The following is a 6,431-nucleotide window of genomic DNA, read 5'->3' as shown; positions in this document are numbered from 1 at the left end:
TAATGGTATTCCAATGTATTTTACAAAAAAATGTTTTCATAGTCTATGCTTAGGAAATATGGAATGTGTGCAACGTAGTTAAAGTAGTTAGAGTATGTAGGTGGATAGTCCACGCTAACCGCAGATAGGTTATAGTTAGCTAATTTTGTAAAATATCTTTCTTAAAAACCCAAATTGAATGAATGCTATTGAGTTCAATTCATTTGGAAAATATCATTGTTAAATTCCTAGAGTTAGTATAATTAACCATAATGTGGTGGTTGTGGTGAAGTCAAAGCCCTAAGATTCTTGTTTCTTGGATCATTCAATTTAGTTTAATTTGCTTTAATTTAATATTTTGTTTTAATTTTAGTTTGTTGAATCATGACAACCAACAAACTCTCCAACCAAGTTACCTGTAAACCATAAAATTAACTTAAAGACTAATACAAATCCCATCTCCCTATGGCTTCAACATCCTCTTTATGTAGAGCTATCCTACACGAAATCGTTCTATTGTGAGAGACATCAACAATTTTTGACGCCGTTTCCAGGGAGATTAGTTTTTGTTTAGTTTTTAATTAGTTATTTTGGTTTACCAGTCTTTGGACTTTCTGATATCTCACCTTAATTCTGTTTCTTAAGGGAGAAAAAGTTTTAGTTTATTTAACCTTTTGTGAGTTTTTACTGTTTTATATTACTTGGAATATTTTATTTTTGTTACTATAGGATTAGTGGAATTAATGCATGTTAACTCATCATAACCGGTCAAAACCTTTAGTGCATGATCCTGAAATAGAGAGAACTTTGTGTCAATTAAGAAAACTTAAAAGACATCTGAATTCTATAGATAGTTCCTCTGATAATATGGCTGAACAACGTCATGCACCGGGTAATAATGGTAATGGTAATGGGTATATAGGACAGGTTCTGCCTGTCCCTCGACGACCACAATTGAGGGACCATTTTATTCCTACCACAAACACTTCTCCTTCGTGCTTTGTTTTTCCGGATGCTGATGCAACCCATTTTGAGATCAAGCCTGCTATGATCCAAATGCTTCCTACCCTCCATGGGTCTGCAACAGAGGATCCCTATAAGCACTTGGATGTATTCTTGGAATTGTGTTCAACTACCAAGTTGAACACTCTTACCAATGATTCATTCAGGATGCGACTTTTCAATTCTATCTCAAAGAAAAAGCAAGAACTTGGTTGCAGTCCCTTCCAACAAATTCCATATCTACATAGACATGTTACAATAGGAGTTCTTGAAGAAGTACTACACTGTGGGCAAAACCACACAAATGAGAAGAGAAATCATGGCATTTTCCTAAATCCCGGGAGAACAGCTCCATGATGCATGGGAGAGATATAACGATCTTCTAAGAAAATGTCCACACCATGATATTGCTCAATGTCACTTAATATAGATCTTCTATGATAGTCTTACAGACTTGTATAGAAACATAGTTGATGCTTCCAGTAATGGAACTTTTCTACATAAGAGTCCGGTTGACGCTTGGGAATTATTTGAGGCCCTATGTGAAAATTCAGTGCAACATACTTCTTCCTCTAGGCCTAGGTCTAGGTCTTCACTTGAAATGCATAAGGTTAAAAAACTTTATGAGATAGATAAATCTAGTGAGTTAGCCACTCAAATAGAAGCCTTGAACCATAGGTTCGATCAAATTTTATCATCTGGCTTTGCTCCTGTTGCTAATCCACAAACTGCCTTGCCAAAGGAGGTTTGTTCCATCTGTGTTAATCCTAACCATTTTGCTGACACTTGCCCTATGCTGGGACAATCATCTGAGATCCCACAAGAGCAAGTGAATGCTGTATTCTTTTGACCAGCCTATAATCTATATTCTTTTATATATAATCCTGGCTGGAGAGATCATCCTAATCTGTCATGGGGTAATCCAAATCAAGGAAACATTGCTCCCCAATCTTAAGGGCAATATCAAAATTCGTCCAATCCTATGCCACAAAATAATTCTTTCAACCAATCTGGTATTTACTGTCCACCTCAATTTCGGAAGATCTTCATTTATTCAAATATTGTGCTAACCAAATCATTCGTAGATACGTTCCTGAGAGTGAGTTTCCTAGTATTCTGACCTTCTATCACAATTTGGCATGTGGAGGTCATTTCAGTGCAAAGAAAACTACAGCTAAAATTCTTTAGTGTGGTTTCTTTTTACCTTCACTCTTTCAGGATGCATACTTATTCTGGAGGTCATACCTTAGATGTCAGTAGCTAGGATCAATTTTTAGAAGGAACATGATGCCCTTAACTCCAATCTTAGTTATTGAGGTTTTTGATGTTTAGGGTATTAATTTCATGGGTCCTTTTGTTCTGTCTAATCATAATGAATACATTTTTATAGCTGTTGACTATGTGTCTAAATGGGTTGAAGCAGCAACTACTAAAACTGCCGATCACGTAGTTGTGGTTGAGTTCATTCGAACGAACATTTTTAGTCGGTTTGGTATGCCACGGGGTATTATTAGTGATGGGGGTGCTCACTTCTATAATAGGTATTTTCATACTTTGGTACAAAGATACTCCATCACTCATAAAGTTGCTTCTCTTTATCATCCCTAAATAAGTAGCCAAGTAGAAATATCCAATCGTGAAATTAAGAGAATTCTTAAAAAAACAGTTAAGCCAGATCATAAAGATTGGCCTTACAGACTGAATGATGCTTTGTAGGCTTACCGTACTACTTTTAAGACTCTGATTGGTATGTCACCTTATCATTTTGTCTATGGTAAAGGGTGCTATCTTCATGTAGAATTAGAACACAAAGCTTTCTGGCCATAAAAAAGCTCAACTTTGATATGACATCTGTTGGTTTTAACAGGAAGCTCCAACTAACTGAGCTCGAAGAATTACGTAATGGTGCTTATGAGAGTGCTAAGGTTTATAAATCAAAGACTAAGGCATTTCATGACAAACATATCGTGCGTAAGAGTTTTTAGCCTAGGAAGAAGGTTTGGTTGTTTAATATACGATTGAAACTTTTTCTTGGAAAGTTAAAGTCATATTGGGAAGGTCCATACATGGTTATTTCTGTTACACCTTATAATGGAATAGAGATACAAGATAGCAAGACTGGAAAAATGTCCAAGGTCAATGGACAGTGACTGAAACTATATAAAGGGTAGTGTGTAGAGAGGCACAGTGGAGGCAGTAGAACTTCATGATCCTATTTACTTGGACTAGAGAGATTAGGTTTTCGTCGAGCTATCGACATTAAACTTAGCATGCTGTTGAGCTGTTGATGTTAAACTTAGCATTTGTATGTTATACAATAGTTTTATTGCACTTTTATTTTCATTTATTTTAATTTGTGATTTAATTATTTTTCTAGGTTTAGTAATTTTTAGGTTTATTTTATTTATAGTTTAGTTTCATTTTAGGTTAAAAAAGGAAAAGAAAATAAAAATCCAAAAATCCAAAAAAATCTAAAAATTTGTCACAATGTTTGAGCCTGAAAGTTAGGGCTCGAGCATCAGCAGCTACAGGCTCGAGCATCAGTACCTCAGGCTCGAGCCTTCTATTTTTGTGAACTGTAAGGATTTGTGTCGGCAGGCTCGAGCTTGAATCCTTCATGCTCGAGCCATAGGATCTAAAAGTTTTAAAGAAAGAAACTACGTACTCCAACTCCTAACACATAAAGGACACACTTCCCTTATAAGATCTTTTCACATTCTCTCCATATTTATGTCCGGTGAAGTTAGCTATTCTAATCACAGATCTATAGGAAACATAGATAGAGGTAAAGTTATTCTTCCTCTTCTTTCCATTATTTCTTCCATAGATGTATAAATTTCTAGATCTAGAGAGAAAAGCATGAGTTAAAAAGGAAATTTTTGGATGAATGATTCTTTGAAGAGAGTACGTCTTTGGCCTATAATAATTGCTTGATTCAATTAATAAGCTTATGATGATCAATTCGCACGCTGATTTCTAAGAATTGCTTTGCTAAAATCCAGGTAAGGCTCGGGCTTTGCAATTTGAAGCTCGAGCATTGGTTGAAACTCGAGCCTGAGAGGTTGAAGCTCGAGCTTCCATTAGCAGATTATAGAAACTGGAGATTTTTGGAAGATTTATAGGGTTTTCTTGAGGATGATTCATCCTACTTCTGCTAAGCGCACTAGAGGGATGAAAGATGTGTTGCCTAGTGCTTGGAAGATAATTCTAATTTCTTATGAAATAACCTTTGATTATCAGGCATTCATCACTGATCCATCCTCACACTAGATGGGTAATGAAATCCTTTAGTTACAGGCACCTTCTTCGTCTCGTGGTCCCTGTTACTCAGGTTTCTTATCCTCGTCTAGTTCGTTTGTTTTACCTCAATCTTGTTTATAGTGAAGATGACCCTTGGGAACTTAGAATTACGATTGATGGGCATGGGTTGATTATTAATCCTGATGCTATTACTGCAGCTCTTGAAAGTTATAATGTTCTTCCTGAGGTAATAGATGAGAGACGTAGCTGTCTTATTTTCACACCTTTTCTTAGGGTACCAATTACAGAAAATCTGATTCAGAAGTTGTGTGATGGTAGGTTTGCCAAGAGAAAGCATGGTAGCACTACCAAAGCTAAAATTCCTAAAAGGTCGTGGATTCTAGGTTCTATCAACTCTACTAATGTCCATCCTCTTGGATATAAGAATATTAGGAATACTGATTTTCTTCAGGCACTGTATGCTATTCAGTTTGAGCATTGGTATTCATTTTTTAGAATGATTTTCTGTCAGCTATTGGAGTTTTGGTCAGAGATTGGACCACATAATACTGTTCCTACCCATATGCTACCCTTTTCATACATGATTACCAGAGTGTTAGAATTACAGGGATGAAGGAATGGAATAAAGTATGGGGACATATTCCGGCACATCATCGGGATACAATAGAGTTTGGTGATGAGGGTTATGTAGCAGTTGCTACTAGAAGGGCAGATGATGAAGCTATGGATGAGGAGATGGATCTCTCCGATTCCAGACCCCAGGTTAGGAGGAGACCCGCTCCTACAGCGCAGCCTGACAGTTCTTTTCAGGCTAAGATTAGAGCTTTACAGGTCAGGGTGGTCGAGCTACAGGATGGTCAGATGGTGTTATGGCAGATGCTGACTGTGCAGTAGAGCATATTAGAGGAGCTACTTCGCCGCACTCCATCCACTCCATCTACTTCTTCCAATCCACCACCTATGGATTAGCTTTTTAGGGCTTTTTTGTGTTTTTGTTAACTATGGCAGTCTTTTTGATGTATTTATTTCCATATGATGTATATCTGCCCTAAGTCTTTACTTCAAAAGCATTGTACTGATTTTAGATATATACACATGTTTTTTACTTATATTCTCCTTGTGTTGATATTGTTATTCATTGTGATATTTCTCTATGATTACTCCATATTTGATACTCTGATGTATGTCGAAGTTTATTGATTTTGCCAGATACTACAGATTAAGTTTAGGGGTGATTTGGTTGACTGCACCATTAGGTGGTTGAGAGGAACCACTATATTGAAGGAGACGATGCTGGAGATTCATTTTTACCCATCTGTGCATTATTTTGTCATATCTTTGCTGGTCTGCTTGTATGGTAATTGATGAGCGCTGAAAAGTGCGTATTTAAACCCCTTAAGCTTAGGCATTCTAGTACCTTTTTCTATCTTACTTTACCGTTTAAGATTGATTTCGTATTACTTCCATTTTCAGGCACGTATCCCGAAAATAAGCTAACTCAGCCAAATAAAAGCTTAATTGAAGCAATTCTGGGATTAAACAAAGAAAGGAGCAAAGTAGAGAAAGAAGAAAGCAAATGAAGCCAAAGGTGGGAAGCAGCAAAGTTCGATCGATCCAAGTTCAAGGTTCGATCGATCGAATAATGATCGATTTCAGCACTTCAAGATAGATCTAAGCCTTGGCCCAAACGCATAAAGTCCAAAAGTTCGATCGATCCAACACCACCCTTCGATCAATCGAGCACTTTTGTCCTTATTCAAATGATTGATCCTATCCACAGCTATACCACCCACTAACCACTTTTGTCCTTTTCCCATAAATATCTCCCAAAATATCTCAGATTTGTCTTTTCCCAAAAAGCCCAACCAGTTGGATCGATCTAGCCTAAGTTCGATGGATCTTAGCCAGTTCGATCGATCCAAGTCCAAGGTTCGATCGATCGAACTTCCTCCAGTGCGAAAAAGTTAAATTTCCATCTCATTGAAAGTAGTCCTTTATCCAATCATTAGGGAATATTGTGTGCACGACCCCAGCTCATTTTGGGTATCATTTTGACCTACCTATATAAGGATAAGGATTACTTTTTACAAGAGGGGCCAATATCATTTTCATATCATCTCTTAGAGAGCAAGCGTAGAGGAGAAGGAGGCTAGAGACACCATTGGAGTTCTTCATCAACAAGGAGTAGA

At 37.0% G+C, this 6,431-nt stretch overlaps 1 non-coding gene across 1 annotated transcript; it reads right to left on the bottom strand.

Annotated features, from left to right (window-relative positions):
* Positions 1-1,283: 1,283 nt before the first annotated feature.
* LOC132302028 (small nucleolar RNA R71) lies at positions 1,284-1,389 on the bottom strand. Its single transcript, XR_009480715.1, has one exon. It is a non-coding gene; the product is annotated as a small nucleolar RNA R71 (small nucleolar RNA).
* Between the last annotated feature and the right edge of the window lie 5,042 nt (positions 1,390-6,431).

The sequence above is a fragment of the Cornus florida genome, unplaced genomic scaffold (genome assembly GCF_030987335.1).
Source record: "Cornus florida cultivar Cherokee Brave unplaced genomic scaffold, ASM3098733v1 CherokeeBrave_3.0.0_Hap2_Chr03, whole genome shotgun sequence".
Classification (NCBI taxonomy): Eukaryota; Viridiplantae; Streptophyta; class Magnoliopsida; order Cornales; family Cornaceae; genus Cornus; species Cornus florida.
The sequence above is the reverse complement of the archived record's forward strand: the minus strand, read 5'-3'. Positions and strand labels throughout refer to the sequence as shown.